Raw genomic sequence first — 24,148 nt, 5'->3', positions numbered from 1 at the left:
CTATAATCCTCTGCTGACATCTTTGCCTACTGTCCCTGACTAAAACTGAATAAAATTGTTGTGATAATGAAACTCTGTATGTTTACCTTGTGGCTGTCAAGAGTGCACACCTCAGTGACAACTACTCACAGGCTACTAAAGCTCAATTAAAATCCCACCAATGCCACCAATATGTGATGAGCCTCTTTATCCCATGGTAGTAAGTAAGAAGCCTCAAACCTTACCACTGCCTCTGGTAAGGGAGCCTCACTAAAAGCAGGGATTGAAATACACAATTTCCCCTAAGAGTACACCAGGAACAGGCTCCAAACCTGGGAGTGGACAATATGCTTCATTCCAGGTTCTTAAATGAGTCTCCACACCAACCATTACAGAGCACCATGCCCTAGTTCTAGGTATCTGACACACACTCTTAAATATTTGATATTCACACATACACACACTCTTGGAAAAGACTGGCACACATTTACCTGCTCAGTCCCCTTTCCCAAATTACAAAGTAATGGCTGCCACCAGTCAAATACCACAATACCCTTCAAAAGGGGTGTTCAATTATATTGGGTAAAATAGATATTGATACAAATGGTAGCATGTATCCCAAGCAGTAAGGCTTTTTGGAGTGGCCCTGGTGTTTTCACAATAAGCATAATAAACACTCTAAAGTTATTAAAACATTAACTAAATAACCAGCCACAGTGAGAGGTAGAAAACATTTAAAGTAAAAGGATTTAAAATATTTAAATACTGAATAACTGACTCCAATAAACATCAGAGTTTCACACACAGGAAATATGAAAATAATACTGTAGGATAGATCTCACATTGATTCTGGAAAACCGGTAACTATCTAGCTGTAGTTCTCTGAGTATCTGAAGATTAACTGTCCCTACCTAATCTAACTAACTTAGCAAGGCAAGATTATAGTCTTACTTCTGCAAAGCAAATAAGAAATTATGTCCACACTCCAGGATGTTGTCTGTCCTCAGTGACTGTAACAACTACCCTCCTGGAAACAACTAGACTACTACTTTTAACAGCTCTGGAAAACAACTACTGAACAATATCTGGACAACTAACTCAGAACCTGCTTTTTATAGTAGACTGGGAGCAGGGAGCTGCTATGAGAATTTTTCTTTCATATCAGACTTTAAAAAGTAAACAAATAGCAGCAGTGAAGATTCTATTCTTACAGCCCTGGCACACAATGACATCACATCTAGTTCAGGTGACTCTGGTATAACATGCATTCAGAATAGAATCTTCACTGCAGCTTTTTGTTTACTTTAAAAAGTAAACAAATAGCTGCTGTAAAGATTCTATTCTTCCAGCCCTGGCACACAATGACATCACATCTAGGTCAGGTGACTCTAGTATAACATGCATTCAGAATTCACCCTACAAAGAACATGTGCATTTGTTCAGCCAGGAGAACACTGTGTAACATTCAAACATCTTGCATAAATCAGAGTGATAATCAAAAAACAAACTTATGTACAAAATTATAGCTAGTCATGCTGGCATATGTAACACAGGATAATTTCAGTTATTCACAATTATTTACAAAACTTCAGCCAGTCATACTAACACCGATAACAATATCTAATATCCTCACAGAAGTCAGAGGAAGAAGAGTTTAAAAGAAAAAAAATGAGAGTGAAGGTATTTGGAGGGGGCAGGGATGCAAGCACTGGCATCATCTGAGTCCTACAACCCAGAAAACCTGATCCTGAGGAGTCAGAGAAGACTTTTTGAAATTTTAAGTGAACCGCAGGCTTTGAAGAAGGAAAATGGCAAAATGAAGATTTTACAAAAGGGTCTCTAGAGAGGGCACCTGAATCAATAGGTCATCTAAGTAAGGAAATATTTGGATCCCTCAAAGCCTGGAAAATGCAATCACAGGAGTAAGGCATTTTACCCACGGGGCAGTAAAAAGGACAAAGGGCAAAGCAGAGAACTGAAAATACCATCAAGCAACAGAGAAATGCAAAAACTTCCTGAAAAGAGGATGGATCAGAATATGGAGATAAGCATCCCTGAGATCCAGAGACACCATATATAGGCCCGAGGGAGTAAAAGAAGAAATAGAATCTGAAGGGACAACATCCGAAAGGAAGGCACTTTTAGAAATGTGTTTAGATGAGAGATGTCTAGAATAGGTCTCCAAGTGCCCTCTTTTCTGGGCACTAGAAACAGTCTGGAGTAGAACCCTTCCCCCTTTGGGACACAAGATCCTCTTGAATAGAACCCTGAATAAGAGATTTTGAAGAACCTCTAGGGAAAACAGGAGTTGTTTTCGAGGAGGCTAAGGAATGCCCATAAAAGGAGGATGGGATTTCTACACCATGAAGTACCCCTGACAAATAATCAACAGAACCCAAGAATCCTGAGTGATCTGAAGACAAATACAAAGAGAAAGAGAAAGGTGAGGAGAAAGACTAATATGGCTGGGAAGAGATGGAGAATCATACAGCACCTAGTTTGTCTAGAAAGGAAAGCTTTGGAGTCCCTGACAACTGAGTAGACTTAGCCCATTCACCACTCTTCCTAATTTTTGTAAAAGGACGGGAATGTCTACGAACAAAGGCAGGTTTAGCAGGGTAGTTTCTATGAAATTTAGGCACAGGAGAAACAAACACATGTTTAAGCTTCTGAAAGGTCTTACCCTTTTCCTGAAGGGACTTAAACAAACCAGTAGCAGCTTCCTCAAACAAAAGTTTAGAATCCAGAGGAGCATCCATCAATTCAGCTTTAATATCATCAGGTAGAGGTTAAAACCTAAGCCAAGAATACCTCCTCGTCACTGAACCAAAAACAGCAGCCCTACAAGAGGCATCTGCTGCATCATAACTACATTTATAGAATGATGAATGACTTGAGAGGAAGTTCCTAGTAAGGAAAGAACAGAAGTTTTACCCTGGGAGTCTGGAAAATCAGAAACAAGTTGACAGGCCTGAGAAAGAAGATCTAACACATACCTAGTCATATGGATCTGATAATTAATAGCCCTAAAACCTAGGGTAGCAGAAGTGTAAACATTCTTACCCAACCTTTCCATAGTTCTGCTATCCTTGTCAGAAGGCAATAACTTTGGTGAAGGAAGCAATTGAGATGGCTTATCAGAGGCTACAGACATGACAGAGGGGTCAGCAGCAGGACATTTATATAGGAAAGAACAATCCTCAGGTACCTTATAAAACCTGTCAGGCTTCTTGGGAGCAGAGGGCATAGAATCAGTCGCATGACAGGCAGTGGAAAAAACATCCAGCAAAGCAGTCAAAACAGGAGGAACAGCCATAGGTTTAGGGGGATTCCAACTGCAGCAACTCATAGTACCTGTTATGGATATTAAAGACTTAGCACAATCCTACTTAAATAAAAAATCCATCATCCTAGAGAATGTGTCCTCAAAGGAAATTTCCTCAAAAGAAATGTCTGGGCTAATAGATTCCGCCTCTTCCCCTGACCTATAGTCTAAAGGAGAAGGAATGTGAGTAGAATAAGCTGGGAATTCATTATCTGAATCCAACGCATCCTTAGAAGAATGCTGTTCTTTAGGCCTGTTTAAGGGAAGCAGAGGACCTAGGAGGAGGCAGCAACCAAAATCCCTTAAGGAGGCTTTAACGATATTAAAGCAGAAAATAGCCCTTGGGTGAAGGCCTGCTACTCACTTTGTTGATCCCTAGAAGCAGAAGAAACATGTTTAAATTTGTTGTTTCTTTTTTAAGAGAACATCTCCTCCAAAAAACTGAGAAGGCTCAGACCGAGGAGAGCAGTCGAGAACCATAGTAGGAACTTTTTCTCCAACCAAAAACCTGAGGAATTCCCATAGGCCTCTCAGAAAAAAATTAGCTGTGGTTCCCTCTGAACATCTGAGACAGATGCCTGCAAAACCTTTTTGGATGTGCTGCCAGCCAGACCCCCACCAGCCTCAGAAACTGTCATGGCATAGAAATCCAACAACACACCTGGGTGAGCCTCTGAGTTTGTAATAACCTCAGGAGAAGCACCTGGCAGAGGCTGAACAGCAGAAGATTTCAGTCATACGTTTTTGACCTTCTTCTCCTCTAATGGCTGGCACTCAGTGCAGGAGATTCTTTCCATTATATCTTTAGCAAAAAGCTTAGGATGCTGTTTCTCAAGGTACAAGGAAAGAGAAAAAAGTCTACTGTGAAGGGTTTTCAGAATGAACGCCTAACAAACAGAACAACATGTATGGTCATGAGAAGCTCCTAGACAAAAAACACTTATTGTTGTTTTCTTTATGGGGAATCTGTCTCCCCCACTGGCATTTACCCTCCTTAGATGACATTAACCCCAAGAAGCACAAAAAAAGTAAGAAAAAACAAATTCACCAATGAGACACTTATCTGCAACTGCAATAGAAGTCAGCAAACAGGTGTAGGTAGTCACTGGAGAAAGCAAATGCATTCATCTGGCAGAAAACAGATGCAAGTAAACTGACCGATGGTAAAAAGATACGTTCAGACTGGCGGCAAAGAAGTTCTGATTATGATAAGCATGATGAATGTCATCTTTATTTCTTACGCTATGTGCAAGGACCATTTGGGTGACGTTAGGCGTACCTTTAAAAAACAAGTAGTCTTTGGTAGACTAGCCAGACATTTGAGCTTCCACAGCAGGGAATCTCATCTATTAATAATACTGCAGCAGTGAATGTAAGGACAACATATGGAGACAGCACAGAAGATGTAACAAAGAGTATATAAAAAAAGAGCTTATTTCAAAGAATTCAAACCAAGGAATAAAAACACAATGCCAAGAAATGCATTGCAGTGCCTTTTGTAAAAACTGCCACCCAGGCTAATTACTCCATCGATAAGACACCCCTGAGTGTTGACCAGGTAGTCAGAGATCTGGGAAAATATGTAAGTGGTAATCTGGCCGTTGACCAACATGTGGCCAGGGTAGTAATGAAATCACTTTATGCTGCCCAACTTACAAGTAAGGGCATGGCATCCAGGTCCAAGGAAGTCAAACAGCCACTTCATCTGGCCCTTATCAGCCTTATCATTGAGTATAATGCCCCTTCAGCATGTACCTAACCAGATATATGCAACAGCTGCAACACCCACAAAGGTTCCTTACCAGGGGAATCCATGGTATAATCACATTTTCCTATATATATTACCTTAAAGCCCTATATCTATACTCTCTCTCTTACAGGTTACTGACAGGTATTCTATGCTGGCACAGAATGCAAGGCATCCTCCGATCCATCTCTGATGGATGTTTTGCACATCTGCAAAATGAACAGCATCACACCACTAGATCTAAGGATTTAAATTTTGCTTGTGACATAAATAAGACATGTTGGCAAGACAGATGTATCTCAGAGAATCCCCTGGAACAGGCTCCATATCCATGTGAAGCAGAGTCCATCCCTAACTTTAATCAGTGGATGGGAAATTGGAAATTCCCCCCAGGTCTGGCTCCCATGTCTGATAGACAGAGACAGAAAGTAATGCCCAAACTAACACCTCTCCAACAAAAAGTGTAGAAGTTCCATAATTAATATAAGCCTTCCTAATATATGTGCAAAACACACACAGGGACATAACTGGGTTGGATTGCATAGCTAAGCTTATAAAGGCCCTGGTGGTCATTATCCTAGTATATAGCTATGAACCTACGAATCTAAGCCCTTGTGTACTACCCACTAATGAAAAGAAGCTCTTTGCAAAATGGTAAGGGCCTTTTGAAACTGTAGAAAAAGTAAGTGAAGTAATTTATATGGTGAGACAACCAGGAAAAGGAAGGCAGAAATATTATACCACATAAATGTTCTGAAGCCTTGTGCAGAAGCTGAAGCTTCAGTATTATATTTATACGGGAAGTTAGAGCCTGCACAGTGTGTCCAGAATTTAAAATAGATGAAACATTATCAATGTTTCCGAAACAAGAAATAAATGAATCAAGACATATTTTAAGATTTGCCTGTTAAAAGCAGTTTAATCCAACACAACAAATAAACTATGTCCAATAAGAAAGCAAAGTTGAAACCATATCAACTACCACAATACCAATGCCACGTGTTGAGGTACAGAAAAATGCTCAAAATTAGAGTCGGAGAAGAATCCAAAAGTGAAATAACCTCATTGCACTGATCCCCAAGCCTGATAGGCCTATAAAATTTTGAAATGTCTTCAGAAAATTAAATGGAAGATGTACATTTGATTCACATCCCATGCCCTGAGGGGATGAACTGATTGAAAATTTGAGCAAGATGAGGTTTCTATCTACTTTGGACTTAATGACATTGTCCATATCAAAAGGACGTTTCTACTGTGTTTTGGTCTCCATCAGTCTGTAACATTTCAGAGGCTGATGGACAAAATTCTTAGACCAGGTATTAGATATGCAGCAGCCTACCTGAATGATGTAGTAAAATATTCTAAAGTTTGTAAAAGCCATATCCCCAATGATCAAGCCATTTTAGATTTTGTTGCATCAAGCTGGGCTGATTGATAACCCAGCTATGTAGTTAGGCATGGTAGAACCCCAATATTTGAGATACATGGTAGGCAGAAGGATAGTGAAACCACAAGCCAAGAAAATTAAAATGGCACAAACCTTACCCATGCCGACCATTAGTTTAAGGTTGATTTAGGCCTAAAATAGCTGTTATCGTAAATGTAGTCCTAATAATTTTGCACCTTCTGCTTGCTTCCTCACTGATCTGACCAAGGGTAAGGCTCCTTTAAAAATTTAGTACAGCAAGCTTTAGCCAACTAAAAACATATATTCTGTTCAGAAACAATAATAGTGGCTCCAGACTTTTCCAAATATTTCCTATTGCACACAGATGCCTTGCTGATATACATAGGCATGGTCTTGTCTCACAGAATGAGCATACCAATCTATTACACAATGTACTAGATTAGTAGCATAAGATTTGTAGTTATTAGGAAGATACTGCACTACACTGACTTGGAATTGACTTAGTTTGGTTTTCCTGTTTTCTTTTTAGCAGCTGGCCTAGTCCAGTTTTTCTCACTCACAACTTTCTATTACTTTGTGTCTACCCCCCTCCCCCACCTTAAACCTGCACAACTCCCTCCCACTCCAGCTTAATTACAAAGATATCAAAAAACCTGATGTAGAAAGGTGCCATCTTTTGACTTAGCTTTTCTGCCTTGCTTCATAGGAATCCCCAGTAGTATGCTCGCATGCAAGTACTACCTGATATTGTTTTTGTAATTCTTATTGCTATTTTTGTGAAGTTTCACACATGGTATGTATTTTTTGTAATGCATATTTTTAGTTGTAACAGCTCTATTTGGTCACTTGTTTTCTGGACTTGCATTTCTAGAGTGTTTTTGTTTTTTTCCTGTACTCTATTTGCCCTGCATATGAGTGTTTTTGTTATGCCAGTATAGAATTGTATTTATAGCATATTGTGACTTTAAATAACAAGCAAAATGCTGCTTTATTCACTAATGTGAATACTGTCACCTGGTATGTGTACTTTTAGATCAGTAACCTGTTTGGCAATTAGAGTAGAACTTATTGTAACCCCCCCAAGAGATACAACTGACTCTGTATATCTGCGTAACATCACTGTTATTTCTGACTGTTAGGAAGTGTTAGAGAATTTTAAATTACTTATAGGATCTTAGTAGTTACTTGTTTCTGTAGCATACCACTGTTATTCCAGACTTTTAGTTGAGAATGCTAAATTGTGTGTAGCATCTTAGTTATTTTCTCTTCATAACCATATAACAATACATAATAGTGTAGTGCATGTTATAATAGCTTGGTATCAACTGCAGTTACCTTTTTTTTGTTTTGTTTTTTTTCCCTGCTATCCTTGCATTTTGTGTTGCTCATAAAATTGTGCTGTTTCCTACAAGGTGTTCCTCCCCTGTATCCTCTATTTTAGTTACTTGGTAATCAGACTGTTTTAAAACTTCAGACCTAATATTTACCTCCTTTTTCTTTTTACTTCCAGTCCCTTCAGCAAAAGTTTCATCCTGTGTCTTGGTCAACCTCCAATCAAGCCAAGGCTGTCTTGTTGTTCTGCACTGTGAGACCCTGCATCGGTGGAACATTAAAGTGCTTTCAACTACACTAGTGTATGTTAGAGTTGTATTTAATCTGTCCTCTATGCTGAAGACTCTCTCCCCTTTCACTGTACACGTGCACACTACTGGTTCCCCCCCTCATTTTTCTCTTCCTATTGTACTCCTAGGCCAATTGCTTAAAACTACTTTCTCTTGGAAAAAGTTTACCTATGTACCTACAGCCCATACTTCAATTGTTTTTCCCTGTAGAAGTGGTGGTCCTTTTCACCACACTGTACTAGATTAGTAGTATAAGATTTGTAGTTATTAGGAAGATACTGCACTACACTGACCTGGACTTGACTTAGTTTGGTTTCCCTGTTTTCTTTTTAGCAGCTGGCCTAGTCCAGTTTTTCTGACTGACAGCCTTGTATTACTTTGTGTCTACCCCCTTCCCCCACATTGAACCTGCACAACTCCCTCCCACTCCTGCTTAATTACAGAGGTATCTTCCTTTTACTGTTCTGTCCTGACCAGCCCTATAGATAGGTTCTGAAGTCTTGAGGACTGGTGTAGCCCTGCTGCGCTCGTCTCACTCCGCTCCCTTACCCTCCCCCATTTCCCACTTGCCCCACTACCTCTACATTTATTCTAACCCCAGATCACCTGACCACACCCTCCTCCAATCAAAGATCTCTCATACACACCCCTATCAAATTTCTACCTTAAAAAGGTACATAGTATCTACTTGCCATGCATTGACACTCACACCCATACCTGAACCCCAAAACCACTAAGACCCACCCATTACTCCCTCATAAAATACCATTAATCCTAGGATTTCTCTTCCTAACCCTCACATACCTAACAAACATCACATCACATCATTATATACAAACACATCACTATAAAACACATCATTCCACATAACACTTTCTCAAATAAATATACACTCACATTTTCTTTCCTATCTCCTCTACATTATTTAAAGACAGCTTAATTCTACACATTAATAAGTCTCACATAACATCATCTTACACTAGAAAAACATCATTTAGATCCAACATAGACATAGTGCACACAATTAAACACATACTATTTATCACTATAAATCTACTTATATCTAGAGACATACACCCAAACCCTGGACCACAAAACTCTCTACTCTCTACTAGGCAAATCTCTGACCTATTGATTCTGAATGCCAACATCAGAAGTATATCTAACAAACTTTCTGACCTACATACAATTATAGCTCACTACTCCACTGACATACTAACCATTACTGAGACGTGACTAAAACCTAGTACCCAAAATGAAGAAATTCTCCCACCAGGATATAATATCCTAAGACTGGATAGAGGTGGCAAAAAGGGAGGTGGAGTTGCTATGCTCTACAAATATACAATCAACATCAAACCTCTACAACCCCCCATACCTAAATTTCAAAATGCTGAAACCTTAGGTTCAACCCTAAGCATAAATGACACAAAAACTATCATCATTCTCTGCTGTTATATTCCCCCAGGTAATAACTCCCCCATCATTGAAGAAATGTTACAATGGGCCACAGAGAATCTCCCCCAAGAAGCCATCTTACTAGGTGACCTGAACACTGATTGGTCAGCCTGTACCTCTAACAACCCCACTAACCATATTAATCTTTACAGTTTTACCCAACTTATCCAAGAAACACTAGAATCAACAAAAAAAACCCATACATAGTCTATTCTAGATTGGACACTAGTTAACTGCCCCAAACAAAATTATCAGACAGGATGCTTTCATGATGGCCTTAGTGAACATCTCCCCACCTTCCTCCTGCAGAAACGTACCAGCATAGCCAAACCCATTGTTTTTAGAAAAGTCAGAGACGATCGTAAACTAAATATACAAGAACTAAACAGTATTCTAAAACATAGTAACTGGAAACCACTACAAACCCTAAATCTAGACCAAGCCATTGACTACTTCAACAATATTTTCATCAATAACCTTGATAGTCTCACACCAATTAGGAAAATAAGAGCCAAGGCAAACTATGCACCATGGCTAACTAGGGAAACTAGTGCCCTTCTAAAATCAAGGGATAAGGCTTGGAAAATTTGGAAGAAAGACAATACTAGCCTAGCCAATGTTACCTACAACTCAGAAATCAGGCCAAGAGACAAACTCAACTCAATAGACAAAATTACTTCATCAGTATCCAAAACAAACATTCAAAAGATCTGCAAAAGGTTTGGCATGCCATTAACTCTCTCCGAAAACCAGGCAAAACTACCACTCCCACTCCTAACTCCACGAATAACAACAAGGACATTGCCTCCCAATTTTATCACCACTTCACAGAATCCATCTTAACAATATTCTCCCAACTATCCAAAAACAGCCCTACATATAACCCAACCAAATGCCCTGACAACATCCCATCTTTTACGCTCACACCCATTCCTACCTCAGCAATTAAAAAACACCTCCTAAAACTGGAACCGACCACCTCTGCCACTGACAGTCTACCAGCCAACGTCCTAAAAATAGCTGGTGAATCCTTATAATACCCAATTTCATTTATCAATTGCTCCATACAAGAAGCATATGTCCGACAGCTATGGAAGGTATCATACATTATTCCACTACATATAGGTGGAAACTCTTACGAATACTCAAATTATCGCCCCATTGCCATTCTATCCCGCTTATCTAAAATACTAGAGAAATGTATATATTCTCAGGTAACACAATTCCTAAACTCACACCATCTCCTCTCCCCCACACAGCATGGCTTCCGACAACACCATAGCACAACCACCACTCTGCTTTCTTTCACCAATCTGATCGACCAACATAGAAATAATAATAACTTTGTATATGCAATATTTCTTGACCTCTCCAAAGCATTTGACATGGTTTCACATTCCTTACTACTAGACACTCTGACATCCCTATCCTTTGCCCCTTCCGCTATAGCCTGGTTTAAAAGCTATCTGTCAAATAGGCAACAATCTGTCCAATGGCAAAGTGTACTATCCCCCTTACTCCCAACTACCATAGGTATACCACAAGACTCCATATTAGGCCCACTTCTTTTCTCCATATTTACCAATAACCTCCATACCACCACACAACATGCTTCACTTATACAATACGTTGACAATTCAACTCTTATCTGTTCAGCTCCATCACTTCCCACTGTACAACAACTCACTCAGGAATCCTTTAGCTCTGTGGAAAGTTGGATCACTCAGATCCAACTTATCCTAAACCCTAATAAAACCAAATTACTACTTTTCACCCACAGCAAAACCATTTCCACCCCTCTATCCTTCACTATCTCCTCCAAAAATGGCACTATTATCTCTCCCTCTGACCATACCAAACTCCTAGGTGTTGAAATTGGTAAAAATCTACACTTATATGTTCACATTTCATAAACTATCAAAAAAACACTGTATAGGCCCTGGGAATCCCTCTCGAAACAATCACAGATTACCTTAGCCCAAACTCACCTTCTGTCTACCCCAATATATGCTGCTTCAGTTCTTATCCAGCTTAGAAAACTTGACCAAGCCAGACTTGAATCATATTATAATAAAATCACCAAGTTTGCAAACAACTTCACCTTTTGAACTTACCATTGCCAGGCTCTAAGGGAACTGCAATGGCTGGAACTTCCCCAGCTACTAACCTATCACCAATTAAGCATTGCCTACAATGTGTTAACATGTCCAGAAAAAAAAAACCTGCACTAGGCCAACTTCTCAGCCACTATAATACAAATCATCCTCTCCGATCTTCCGACAAACCTCTCCTCTGTATCTCTAGGGCTAACAATATTGCAGGAAAAGCACTGTTCTACCACTCCATAGCTAGAACCTGGAATAATCTCCATCCTGCTCTGATTTTTGCCCCTACCTCTTCTCACTTTAAAAACTCACTTAGAACACACTTAAAGAATAAGTGGCTATGCCCATGTATTACATAAGTCCTCAAATTATTCCACTTATATACCTCACTTCCTAATATACCTACTGTAATATATATTACAGTCTAGGTCTTCTCCTAATGCTGATTGAATTTATATACTTATTCTGTTGTTAACCATGTGTAACAATTTTTTCCTGTACATAGAGGTCTTGTTATGTCTTCTGCTGTATGCTGTATTTTAACAATTAAATATATTTTAAGAAAAAAGGAAGCATTTTTGATTTTGAAATTTAATACAATGAGCCCTGTGGGACTTAATCAAGAATTTGTATGGAAAGGTTTTGTGTGATTGTTATACCTTTAAGGTTTTATTGTTTAATGTTTTAATTAATTGTTTAATTGGTTAATATGAACAATGTTAACATATAAATACACTTGATGTATATGGTGAGATATACTCTGTTAAAGGCAAGTGGCCAAGGCACTAGAGAAGTTTCATGTGATTTAGATTTTTATTAAATCTTTTTTCTTTTATTTCGTGTTGCTGGTCTTCAGTTTGTGGTTCTACGATGTATTTTAACATTGTTTGAAAATTTTCTGTATACTGTATTTTAACATATTGTGTAAAAGTTTTCTTACTGTGGAGCTTTTCTCCCCGGGCCTCCGCTGAAAATGGACCTGTGTCCAGTCGGACCATCCCGGTTAACAAATGTAAAATAAATAAATAAATAAATTATATAAGCAGAAAACTCAGCAAAGTTTAGATGCCTTGCAGTAAAATAGTCTTCACCACATTAAAATACTATTGACTAGTTAGGGAATTTGTGTTTTGTCACTGACCATATACTCTATAATGGTCTTCCATCAGAGAGATTACAATCTGAAATTATCAATATGGGCTATGACCCACCAGTCTTATAATTTTAAAACCCAACATTGTTCAAGCTGCAGTCACTTAAACATGGATGGTCTGCCTCTGGCTTGCTTCCCCTATGATGGGGCTACAACTGCTTATGCTATACTCGGGCGGGGGGGGGTTAATAATCACGGTGACTGCTTAGCATGGGAAACAGTAGTGCTGTACCTGCTGTTAGTAAGGTTGTCTTTATCAGAGGGTGTGTGTGTGTGTGTGTGTGTGTGTGTGTGTGTGTGTGTGTGTGTGTGTGTGTGTGTGTGTGTCTGGGTCAGAAAAGTGAGTTAGAGAGTTCCTGAGCAAGTTAGACTAACCAGAAAGAGGGTTCCCAATGATAACTAATAGACAGAAAATACTTCTTGGGCTATATTATACTAACTACCTCCTGAGGATATTAGATTCCTGATGTCTACATCTAGATAAAGGGTTCTTCATAGGTGTCGTCAGGGTGCTAAATGTGAAGGATGAAGGCAGTCTGGAACATATCTCTGAAAACTGGGACAGAAATAGGAGCTGTTATTCTGCAAAGAAAAAATTGAAGTTTACCCCGCCTGTATGGTGAAGAGCACTGAAGAAAAAGACTGATATTTTTAACTACCACGTATTTACTCATCAGCCTTTCAGAAAACATTGTATATTGTGGATTTTGAAACTTGTGAACTGAACCTTAGGAAAATGTAGCAGTGTATGAATGAATTTTTTTTTTTTGCGTTATTCCCCATTTATTTATTTTTTTGTAAATATACTTTCATTAAAAACTGGAATTATAGTTTCAAAGACTGTTCCTATTACTGCAAACTATGCTAGCTGCTGGAGTATACATGCACACCTGCTTGTGTGTGTTTCTGTATATATATATATATATATATATATATATATATATATATACACACACACACACACACACACACACACACACACACACACACACACACGCACACATGCACATCTGTGATGACAGAGACAAGGTGAGGAAACTAGTAGCCATGTGATTTATTGATAAACAGCAAAGGCTTCATTTGCAGCACAGATTATGTCAGTTCTGGGTAGTATTAAAGCAAACTAAACATCATATAAGCAGATTTACCTTGCAGCAGCATCCATACTTAATCAAAGAATCAGAGAGAATAAATCTGTTATGCTGCTAAATTAATTTTACATGGGGTATGAATTATTTCAAGGATCAGAAAATAGTGTGCATTGTGGTTTGTGTCTATGTAAGAAAATAAATGTGTTATGCTTATTTAATCTGAAGTGTTTATTCTTATAACCTGCCTATTGCCAAAAGATTTTAATAACGCAGTTCCTTGGCCTTGTCGCCTGCCATACACACTTTCTGGCACTGCATAGACGTCCTGCATTATTTCACCACACCCTGGAGTACGGTCCTCACAGGCTCCACTTGAGCCTATTAACTTTACCACCCCATTAATCTGCATCACCCCTAACAACAGAGCTTGCGTTTAATGGGGTCTATGTAGTTATCAGGAAAACAAAATAGATTTCGACAGGCAGAACAGACTTAAGGTTTGTACAAGCTGCAGGTTAATTATATCAGCAGGAGGAATATGTAGTAGTAGGAAAGACATTACTCCGCATGACTTATTCAAATCAACACTAACATTTTGTCATAAAGAAGTATCCTTTATTTGTATTGGACAGGTTATACTTATTCCAGGCTTGACAAAAGAAAATCTTTTATCTTCAGTAATTATTTTATAGCGTCAAAGATGTGAAGTAGGCGAGAAAAACTTACCATATTATGAAAAAAGAATGGCAATAGTAAATGCGTTTGAAAAGGCAAAGATGCAAATGTGAAAATCCGAGTGCTTAACAATATAATGAAATACCAGATTTAAACAAAAGGATGAAGAAACAAAGTTTAGTTTTCAAATTCAGTACTGCTTGCAATAAAAATGTAAGGCAGAACAAATTCAAAATAATAAGAAATATGTATATGTGTGTGTGTGTATATATATATATATATATATGGATTGAATTCCCACTTGGAAGGAGTCTAACAAACTGAAAGCGAACTCGAGAACTTCCTGCTCATTTTAACTTATTTTGAGGAAAAATAATAGATAGAATAGTGATCCTCATCAAAGTACGGCCGAAGGAGCACAGCTGACCGCAAAGCATGTTCACGTATAACTTTGGGAGAAATGGCTGTTGTTTACAGTTTTACATTATTGAAAAATTAAATCAGTACCATGCCAAAAGGGCATGTGAAAATAAATAAACTGCAAGCATCCCTGATAAAAATGACTTGGTTCACTGCTAGTAATTAATGAAAAGAATAAAGACAAACAGTACATTTAACATTTCCTTTACATCTGCCTTGAAATTAAGAAAAGATTCCGTTTTTATTTTTTATTGTTCTGAAGAAGACAGCAGCTGCACACCAGGAACAGTTCCCATCTGTCCCATTCTCAATGTCTTCCCTCCACCTTAACCCTTCAGTTCCCCCATTTTTCCTCTTATGACTCTTCTGTTATGGTCTCTGTTTCAGAAATTAAATAGTGTAACCCATCTCAGGACGTCCCTGCTCAATAAAATGACAGTTCTGTGTCACTTATGGTTGAAGCATAGATGCTCCAGCTATCAGAATGACAGCACTTCCGTGCATCTAGCTTTATGGTTTCACTTATTCCTGTATCAATATGGGATGAAATGTAGCTTGTTAAATACATCAGTCTAATTTATTAAAAATCACCAGGATGAAGTATTTCATTTCAGATTTTCATAACATTTTCTGTGGAAGCAAGACTCAGTCCACTCCCAAATACTAAGATTTGATTTTATACATAAAAGTCAACTGTATGATGTGCCTGTGAGAAGCAGTCCAGTTTTCGATTATGTAGGGTACAAGATTCAAGCTCTTATGAAATATGCGGTGAGATGAAAGAATCAAATTTGCAATTCTGAATTCTGTTCACATTACACAAAGCAGGATCACAGCATGCACGCATAACACTGTTTACTCATTGCTTAGATACAACAAAAAGGTACTACAGAGACAGGGAACAGTAACAGGTTCCAGTGAGCTCTGCAAATGCCACATAATGAGTGCAGCACCTTCTTAGATAAATAAAAAGGTACCAGTTTAGAAACCCAGGTTTACATAAAGACTGTACCTTGCATTTTTCTATATTGTGATCTTTATCTATCCTTCAAGTGCTAGCCTGATTCGCATAAACATTCATTAAGTGTTTGTTCCTCCAGCTATAATATGGGATAAAAATAATCGCTTGCCAGCATGACACCCTACAGGTTTGTACTAGTCCCAAAACCTGTACATTCCACAAAAATAAAAAGAGAATATTCTTTATGTCAAATAGCAGCACCATGGGTTCCTATTATATAATCGAACATGCAATCCTTCAAATGCGTCTTGATCGAACTTGAAAGCATGAAACAGCAAAATAGCGAAACGGCATATAAGCGACTTCTTTCCCTGGGAAAGAAATCGCTTGGCCACCTCTGTTACTTTGCCATTTTCATCGCTGTAGTGTTCTCTCAGAGTTGGTATATTTAAGTAGGGGCTGTGCCCCCCACATTGGGGGGTGTGGGGGCAAAGCCCCCCACTTTAATTAATGTTTTGAAGTTTATTTATTTATTTATTTTGTGGAACAGTGATTTTTTTTTTCCCTGGGGTTTGAGGTTTCTCTTTTTAGGTCCCTCAGCCATAACTACCTGGTAAGACAATAAAGATCAATTTGCAATGCATGTAGGCTGGATCCCAGTCACTGGGGTTACCGTGAGGCTCCATTCTTCTGCCTCCCAGAGCCAGATACAATATGTTAATTTTGTTTCATTCATTCATTCATTGATGGTGTGGAGTACTACTTGTTTTTTTTACTTTAAGCTGTTTGGTTCATATTCTCCACTTTACCACTAGCTCACCTTTTCTCTGTGATTTGTACACCAATTCACAGACTGCCCATACAGACACAAACACATACAAGGATACACACATACAGACAATTTAGAATATTGCCAACAATATGAATTTGGGAGGAACATACCTCTCAAGTGTACCTCATTACGAGGAATATACCTCATATGGGGTCTTACAAAGTTCATGTTCCTAGAAGTTCCTCAAAGTTCCACATTGAAAGAGTCTGTCACACATTCAGTGTTAGGAATTTTTTTAAGTGAAATCCATGGCAAATAGAAATTAATCATATTAATTCATTAAAGGATCTTCTTTATAAGTAAAACCAGCATATTTTAACCATCCTATGACCTTCCTAGCTGAAGTTGTTAGTAAGCCATTAGTATGTGTTCCACATTTTGCCCATTTGTTCCATATTATGAAGGCGCGTGTTCCTCATTTTGGAGATGGAAGGTTGAGAGCTATGGGGAGGAAGCCAGAGCACCCAACAAAAAACAACAAAGACTCAGGTAGGACAAATTTTAAGAAGTATATGTAGGCTTGGGCATGGGTGGTAAAGCATTTAAACTCCCTCTGTCTAACAGACACATAGGTGCCATACCAGGGGTAAATCTCCAGAGCTGATAAAGGTTCTAAATCTCAGCACAGTAGGCACAAGCCAGTCTTACAGTAAGAAGTGAAGTGCTTCTCATGTTAACACAGATTCTGAAACAGGGGAAATATATTCAGAAATTCCTATGCTACACCCAAAGTATAATTCCTTATGCCCACTCGTGAAACTATGGAATAACAAAAAATGAAAACAGGAACAATACTAGTCAAGCGATTCAGGGACCATAAAAGATCAAGGAACACACACCTGTAAGTAGGTGTACAGTGACAGTTATTCCTAAAGTAATAGCTTCTTACACAGACCGTTCTTAGGTGAACATCATTATCACATTCTCACATTCCCAAGGTCAAAACACTTGATTCAGAAAGTAGGCATTACATTTTGGTGAGTGGGCTTTATCTGTTATAGACTGACAATAAATGGCAGTTTAAAAAAGGACTCTAAAGTCCCCATAAATAATTAAAAAAAGCTGTCCATGGTAGCTAGGAGCAAAATAACTTAATTTTTTACTTAGCAAGTTAAAACCATATCAGCACACTGGCTAGAGAGTCTTAAAGATATAACAGAACATAGTAACTTCAATAAATACAACTCATCCAGAAAGACAATTAATACCGAGATTAAAAACCCTGTACAAACCCTGACTAACCCCCACTCAAACATTCATAAATGAGAACCTCATTACAAGAATAAAACTCTTGACTCTCTGTTTAAAATTCTGTGCATCACCCAGCTACTGGAAAGATTTAATGTTAACACTACACCATGTATGATAACCACCTTAATATGTCTTTTCCTTTTTCAGATGAAATCTTTAACAATTTCTTTCTCTGCTACTTGCTTCCAACCTTTGCTGTGTGTATGTGAGAAAAACATGCACCTGTGTGTACATATCATTAAACAAATCTCAGTTTTGTGATAACTCACTGTAATAATTTAACTGTATTTACACTTGTTTTTGTACATTTGGAGCTTTACTTCCCGGGCCTCCGCTGAAAATGGACCTGTATCCAGTCGGCCTTTCCCGGTTAACAAATGTAAAATAAATAAATAAATAAAATAATTAAATTAATGAAATGCTTATAAGGACTAAATAATATAGGGGTTAAATAAGTTAAAGAAATAACTGAATTAAACTCCCTATACTGAGTCCATTAGGTTGCAAAATTGAAAAATAGTCAGAACAGAAGCAATGGCCTATTGCGTTTTGTGCTATACTTGAACATGAATGTGTCACTTTGCAAAAGAGACCATTGTTTTTTCTGCAGGCCCACTTCTCTTATCAACCTGCCATCTCTACTCATAACCTATGCTGAAGTAATATTCTCATGACCATGACTTGTCATCTTGAAGCCAACATACTGAAAGAAAGCTACACTAGACATCATGTCAGTCAGTGATGTACTCAATTCTGTAATATTTCAGTGCAACTGTCTTCTCTCCAAGTATCCAGAGTTCCTTCCATATCTGAATACCATCATCTAGTGGTCTCCCTGCCATAGTATGTGCCATTCTTTTCATGCTGGAAGGTAACCTTGTTTGAATATATCACTGCACGTATCAGCTGCTACTTACAAGATATCAAACAGTGCCCCCCCCAAGAATTCACTCTCTTTGGTAACACTGCTTGATAGGATGCACATCTCCATCTGTTTGGCCTGCTCAGAAATACCCAACTACAACAACACTGGATTTCTTCTTAAAAATTAATCTGCTCCTTCCTAACTTACAGTCTCCCAGTCAGTGTACCTTGTCTATTTACTTACGTCAGATACTGAGGATAAACGTAGACTAGCACCCCACCATCGCTCATCAACTATTCCATCAATGTCTGCATGCTTCTCATCAAGTGGTCATAAAATTTATCTAAGTAGCCTCACAAGTAAGGTTAATGAGCTATAAGCCATGGGCAATCAGTAATATAAAGTATGCTAAACTTCAATGAAATATGACTCCAACCTAACATGGTATTGCTTTCAAGTTTGAAATAGCCTATGTCAGTAAAGGATCCCTAGTAATAAAATAGGGAAGTTAGCCCCCTGTTGTTAACATGCATAAATAAAGATGCTACTCTGTCTGGGAGATATGTAAATTTGCTCCAGGAGGGCATACTAAGCTGTGTACAGTGACTACCTATTGTCCACCACCATCATGACTCAGTAAACTTCATGATTTACTTTCACAAATGACCATTGAAAAGCTTCCTTGTTGATATTGACCTTAAGTGCAAGTTGGGCCTAAAAAAAGAACAGTTTATTCTGCCATCTTTCACAACAATCTAACTATCTCAGTCAACCTCAAGGTCATATTATTACTCTTTCTTACCACTGCCTCTGGATCATCAGACATATCTTGTTCAATTGACCCATTCATTAATGGTGAAGACTGAACAAGGGAGTAATCATTAAGGCATCTGTTGAGTTGGTTCAGATCTTTATTGTAAGCTTTACTCCCCTGTGCCCACCCATCAACAACCAGTGGGTGGGAGGTGCAATGGACATCAGTGCTGAACCACCCCTCACCATTGCAAGAGGCTGATATTGGTAGCCACATGAAGACATGGCTATTTTGTCAAGAAAATGCTTAGCAATAAAGTGGCTAATTAGAATTAAGATTTCAGAGCGGAAGATTTGATAGCTGATTGCACTAACACTTGGCCTTCTTGGAAGTAGCAGGTCTGTTACTTAACAAAGGGCTTCTAATTAATGCTACACTCATACTGTAGAATTTCAATGTTTATGAGGACAAAAGAGGATGTAACCAAAATGAATGTGCCCCAGTTGGAACCTGAGTGCCTGGCTGCTACTGAAATTCTGTGCTACTCATAGAACTATTGGCAGGATTCACGAAGGCTTGCACGGAGTCTAAGAGTAGTGTAAGACTCCATGCAGCCTTCGCGATCCAGGAACAGCCCAAAGTCCGTGTAAGAGACCAGCTAAAACGTCTCTTACATGGAGTGGGCGTGGATAAGCTAATCACCTCACTTGCAGCCGAATAGCATGCAAATGAGGTTGATTAGCGATCTAGGAAGCCCAAAGCAGCCCGTGTAAGAGCCGTTTTAGCTGCAGAAATGTACTCAGTTGACAACTGAGTACATTTCTGCAAAAAACACAATGGAGCAATGTCAGCTCCAAATAAAGGGTGTATATGTGTCAGGCAGCATGCCAATAGCCAAATATGTGGCCATTGGCAAGGTATCCCCATGCAAATATGAGAAATAAATATTGTTTAAACCCAGTGCAGCCCCGCGCAAAAGGGCTGCGCTATATAAAACATAAAAAATGAAGGTTATAAACCCACAATGTAGGTTTTATGCAATACATGGATTTACAATGCAGGGACCAGCAGACCAAAAACAACATGGCCACCGTTTAGTGGTTGCTAAGGGGGAAAGCTGAGTCTAAGAGATGTAACTAAGCATTAGTAGGCAATCTGATGCAAATGAGTGTTAGGATACTGAATTCCACTGTCACATAGCAAATGAGCACATTCTGAGTAGTGTAAGAGATACATAAGGGGAGGAATAGAGTAGGAGATAGGTGACATCACAAGGGGGAATGGCAGAAAGAAATGCAGTTCATTGGAGGTCAGAGTTACATGACAGATGTCAGACACATATCATGGAAAGAGGAGTGGCACAACATAAGCATGGGAAAGTCAAGAAATGGAAGGTGTACACTGTTGCCTACACCAAAGTTTCTTGCTGGGCGTGCATGCGCACGTGTGCGCGCCATGGAGCGTGAGTAAGACAGTGTGCGCGCGTGTAAGGCAGACTGAGCATGTGGGAGCGTGTTGGGAGATGTTTAACACTGTTTGCATGGGTGTGCACGCGTTTTAACCCAAATAAGCAGATTCTGAACCGTGTAAGCATGTGTGCACGCGTGTAAGCCACTGTGAGCGTGTTTCTGCTAGTATGCACGCTGCTCCCCCCTGAGGAAACAGACAGGAAAAAGGAAGCAACAGAATTAGTAGGAAGCTAGCAGGGAATACTGCTGGAGCTAGCAGGTGAAAACAATTAGAAGCAGGCAATTACACAGGCAGAATAGTAGCTCAGCCAAGCACTTAAAACTCTGCAAACAGCAGTGCAAGATGTTTCTCTCAAGAGACACTGCAAGACAGGAGTAAGCTATTAGAAGTGAAAACTGAAAAAGCTGAACTCAGAGCAGAAATGTTAGGGGCTGCCATAGCTGTCATAATGAGACATAGGCGACTTGCTGAGGGTGGTGACAATGCAGATGGTGCCAGACAACCCACAGTGAGGAGACGGAGAAGAGTGTACAGGCCCAGGGTCACCTGCCACGGGTTACATGAGCTGGAGATAGTAGAGCACTACAGAGTGGACAGAGAGCTCCTGCAGCAAATAGTGGAGCTGTGCAGGCCACGCCTCACACACAGAACCAACAGAGGGGAACCCATCCCAGTGGAAACCAAGGTATGTGTTGGCCTAAGAATACTAGCAACAGGTACCTTCCAGAGACCAACTGGTGATATGATGGGGATATCACAGGCATCAGCCTCCAGGGTACTGCACCAGTTCCTGGATGCCATGTCAGCACATGTCGGTGATCATGTATATTTCCCCAATGCCCATGAGGTATTGGCCAGCAGAATGCATCTCTTCCAGCAAATAGCGGAATACCCTGAGGTAGTGGGTGCAATAGACTGCACGCACATATGCATCAAAACACCAGCCGGTGAGCGGGGTAGGGCCTACATTAACCACAAGAACTCCCCCTCCATCAACTGCCAGGTCGTGTGTGATGCCCAGGGCATAATAATGAATGTGTGTGCTGGCTGCCCTGGGAGCTACCATGATTCCCACATCTGGCATTTGACACAGCTGTACCAGACATTTGCCAATGGGGACATCCCACATGGACACCTAGTGGGGAATGCAGGTTATGCACTGGAGCCGTGGCTGATGACACCCATCAGAAATGCACACACACCTGAACAGGAACGCCGTAATGAGGCACACGCACAAACACGTAATGTAATAGAGCGTGTGTTTGGGCTGCTCAAGTCACGGTTCCGGTGTCTGGACACATCTGGTGGAGCCTTGCAGTACACACCAACTACATGTACCCAAATTGTCATGGTATGTGCTATGCTACATAATATGATCTTGCGAAAACAGCTGCAGCAGGACCAGCATAGGCCCGGGCCAAACAGCCCCCCACCATTGCCAAGGCCATCACAGGCAGAGCGTGACTCGGAGGAGGAACAACCTGAGCCTGCCCCAGTAGGCAGAAGGAGGTGTGCCCAGTATGCCCTGGCCTTGGCAAAGAGGCAATGCATAGCACATACACTGGCTCAGTAGGAACCCTGGGAATGATACCCCCTCTGACTCACTCAAATAATAACAGGGATGCCTAAAATGACATGACCTGCTCACAAACATGTACAGGGAGTGTAATATGTGCATCCGACAGAGGCAGCCCTGCAGCACCACCTGAGGCATGAATGCCATGTGTTAAGTAATGTAACACCATGTACTATATGCACACCTGAGGACCGTGACTAACATCCTACCCTCACCAAGCATCATGCCACAATATGACAATGAGATGATCAAGTGCAATAATTGGCTGAAGTATTGCAGTTAGTCAAAGGGGATCCAATGTGTGCCAGCCTGGGATGACATGCTGAGCATGACATGATGCACCACCTGCTAGAACTGGCGTGCACCTATCAGTGCAGGCCGTATGGATACTGGCAAAGGCTGTTGTTACCCACAGCGTGCCCTGAATAGGTAAGGCTCAAAACACAAACCTACCTCCATAGGTATCAGAAGGGATAAGAACCTAGATGTAATGCTACCCAATGCCAGAAGTCTAAACAGCAAGATGCATGCAGTCTAAACTCGCCCAGTATGGAGAATGTTGATATCTGTGCTGTAATGGAAAACTGGGTCAAGGCTCACAACAGCACCCTAACACTACCAGGTTACACCTCATACTGTGCTGTACAGCCTCAAAACATGGAACAAGCTACAAAAGGAGGGTGACTAGCAATAATTATCAAGGATAACCACACCCCCATGTTGGTACCACAACAAGAAGCAGCATGGACTAGCCATGGTCAAGTAACAGTTGCTAAAACTGCCCCCCCCCAGTTTATAGCCTGCTACAGACTACCATCCCAACACCAGGAACTGCACCTGGCCTATGTTGGAATACATGAATATATCAAGTCCTCCAAATCATATTATATCGGGTGACTGAAAATACCCAGACATAGACTGGGAGCATTATACTAGCTCCAACACTGTAGGATAAAAGTTCATAGAATCCATAAACCAAAATGCCCAGGAACAACGTACCACTCCCACAAGAGGGGTAAGCATACTGGATGTGATAATCAGCAACATGGGTACTGGATGGCAAGATGAGAAGTGTATTGCTCACTGGTAAGACCAGACCATAGAGTAATCACACTGGATATACACATCCTGACCACAGTCCCTGGCCAGAAAACCACAGTGAAAAACATGTGTAAAGCAAAATTTTCACTCCTCCAAACTGATGTGGAATCCATTAAAGGTCCTGTGCAGGTGCAAAATATGGGCCACACCTCAGAACCTGTTATACAGGCATTCCATGAACACTGCCAGGAATGCTTGGATTATGCAATCCTAAATTAAAACAAGACACAATGCCATACACGCAGGCATCTGGCATGGTGGACACCAGCCATAACCAAACCATGCAAAAGAATGAGGAAGCTACTACATGATAGAGCAAACATAAAAAAAGAAGTAATCACTGATCAGTAGTATG

Source organism: Protopterus annectens, chromosome 14.part0 (genome assembly GCF_019279795.1).
Source record: "Protopterus annectens isolate FY-2018-M chromosome 14.part0, PAN1.0, whole genome shotgun sequence".
Taxonomy (NCBI): Eukaryota; Metazoa; Chordata; order Ceratodontiformes; family Protopteridae; genus Protopterus; species Protopterus annectens.
The sequence above is the reverse complement of the archived record's forward strand: the minus strand, read 5'-3'. Positions refer to the sequence as shown.